Source organism: Gobius niger (genome assembly GCF_951799975.1).
Source record: "Gobius niger genome assembly, chromosome: 1".
NCBI classification, from domain to species: Eukaryota; Metazoa; Chordata; class Actinopteri; order Gobiiformes; family Gobiidae; genus Gobius; species Gobius niger.
In genome coordinates this window covers 873452-876603 of record NC_136852.1, presented here as the reverse complement: position 1 = coordinate 876603, position 3152 = coordinate 873452, and positions in this window count along the sequence as shown.

The window sequence follows — 3152 nt, the reverse complement described above, 5'->3', positions numbered from 1 at the left end:
TTAAGGTTTTTCCAGGAATTCATTTAGATGTAACTGATCTGACCACGGCAAGAAAAGATCTTAAAATGAAGGAAAGAGAAAGACACTTTTAGGAAAGTCTCTTGGTATCGGGTAATATCGTATATCGGCCGATACTCAAACCCCCCGTATCGGTGCATCACTTCAGGACTTCATCATGTTTATCGCGTCTACCCCAACACTGAGATGTTCAGTTCAGTCGCCCAGGCCTGAACAGTTCCTCATGTTTGCACTGGTTACAGCCAATACTTCCCTTGTAAATGTTTATGTGGTTATTTAGCACAGTTAGAGAGACAAATAACATATCTTATAAAAACCCAATCAAGTCAATAAGTCAACATTTAACCCCTTAACTCCCACCTGAACCGAGCACAGTTTCTCCAGTTTGGCTTTACCCCAATCCAAAAGCTTCTGGAAAAAAGGTGAGAAAATAGCAACAAAACAGAGACGAAAACAATGATGGAAATGTGACAAAAAAGTGAGAAAACATTGACAAAAAATGACAAAAATTTGACCAAAAAATGACAAAAATGTAACAAAAAATGACAAAAATTTGACTAAAAAAAGTCGAAAAAATTACAAAAGTTTGATAAAAATGTGATGAAAACTCGACGAAAAATTGACAAAAAATTGACCAAAAAATTATAAAAATGTGACAAAAAAGTGACAAAAAATTGACTAAAATTAGACAAAAAATTGACAAAAAATGAACGAAAAAAATGACAAAACATTGACAAAAAAGTGACGAAAATATGATGAAAACTCGACGAAAAATGGACAAAAATTTGACAAAAAATGGACAAAAATTTGACAAAAAATTGACAAAAAAATTATAAAAATGACAAAAATGTGATAAAAAATGTGACAAAAAAGTGACGAAAATGTAACAAAAAAATGGACAAAAATTTGACCAAAAAATTATAAAAATGTAACAAAAAATGACAAAAAAGTGACGAAAAATGGACGAAAAAATGACACAAATGTGACAAAAAAAGTGAGAAAACATTGGCAAAAAAGCAACGAAAAATTGACAAAAAAAATATAAAAATGTAACAAAAAATGACAAAAATGTGATAAAAAATGTGATAAAAAATGGACGAAAATGTGATGAAAAATGGACAAAAATGTGATGAAAACTCGACGAAAAATTGACAAAAATTAGACAAAAATTTGACAAAAAAATTATAAAAATGACAAAAATGTGACAAAAAATGGACGAAAAAAATGACAAAAATGTGACAAAAAAGTGAGAAAACATTGGCAAAAAAGCGACGAAAAATTCACAAAAAAATATAAAAATGTAACAAAAAATGACATAAAATTTGATTAAAAAATGACAAAAATGTGATAAAAAAAAAAAGACAAAAATGTGATGAAAAAGTGATGAAAAAGTGGCAAAAATGTCACAAAAATTTGACAAAAAAATTACAAAAAAGTTACAAAAATGAGTTGAATACCCAACAAAAAAATGATGGAAAAACAATGTGATGACGTGAGGAAAAAGATCCTCTCGGTTCAGGTTCAAGAGGTTAAATAACAAAAATAACCAACTAAACAATAACATCCACATAAGCAGCACATACAGCACCTGTGCTCCAGTCAAAGACATTTAGGCTTTAGTTTATGTTTGTGGATAATGTTTAAATAAATCCACTTCCTTTAGCTCTGAATGAATAAACAGGCCTGGACTAACCCGGGCCGAAACCCGTTTAAACCCGGTGTCTCTGACCTGAAGTCCAGCTCGGGGCCCAGTCCAGCCCCCAGGCCGCCCCCGAGGCCTCTGTGTGCGGCCAGGGTGGGGCTGCTCCCCGCGCTGCCTCCGGAGCGAGTCAGGCCGGGCGCTGCCATCCTGAGTCCCGCTGTCCGCGCTCAAAGGCCGGGCCGAACCGTCGGAACCGGGCGGGCCGTGCACGACAACAGAAACAGCAGCAGCAGCAGCAACAACAGCAGGAGCAGCACCAGCAGCAGCAGCAGGACCAGGGATGGACCAGAGTGACGTCAGCGCTCTTCCGGGAACACGCACTTTCACAGTAAAAGCACAGGGCGGAAGCGGCACGAGCCCAGGCGGAAGCACAAACGTCAACACATCCCACAAACGGTCACTTTAGGAAACATGTCTCTTTCACAAACAGCCCTGAGTCTTTTATCAGAGCCACAACCACACGTTTCAGTCAGTTTGAGTCTAAAAAGTTCTTCTGTTGTTGAAATATTCGAACATGCTAACGGGTAGCCTAGCTTGATGCTGTTCGCCCGCCTCTCGTCTGAGGCCGTTAATTATTAAAACATTTCTACCGAATGAACTCTACTGCATTCAGGACCCTTCAGCTCTGAAGCGGCGTTGCCTTAACTTACTGTCGTTAAATAACTGTTCAGACAAAGATAAAAGACATAAAAGTGCGAAGAATTAGCAATGCACATGCGCAGTTGTGTTTTCCGGACAATCGTGCTCCCGCTCACGATCGTGCAGCTACATCTACATCTGTCACTGAGGTGTTTTTGTCGCCCAAAATAGTTTGAATTAAATAGTTTTTCTTTATAAGATGTGACGGATAATTATATTTAAGGTACTATTTCGTTTCGCCTGTTTTTTACTTTACTTTTACTTTCTATTTAATAATTATTATTTTATAATATTATTTTTGTTTATTTTAAACCTGACTTTAATTCACCACATTCGTACAATTGATATCGTCTAAAATATCAATGATAATTTAAGTAAATTATTTGAGGTTATCTAAAGATTCTGTTTTACCAGTAAAATATCAAATCAACCAGACAAAAAAAATGACAAAAATTTGATTAAAAAATGACGAAAAAATGACAAAAATGTGATGAAAAATTCATGAAAAATTGGCAAAATGTAACAAAAAATGACAAAGATTTGATTAAAAATTGACGAAAAAAAGGACAAAAATGTGACAAAAAAGTGAGAAAACACTGACAAAAAATGATGAAAAATTGATGAAAAAGTGGCAAAAAGTGACAAAAATTGACGAAAAAATGACAAAAAATTTACAAAGATTTGACCAAAAAATGACAAAAATGTAACTCAATGAAATAAATATATTGCAAACACGAGTATTTTCTGGCTCCTCCTGCAGTGGCTCCCAGCGGTGTGTGGATGGCGCTCTCCC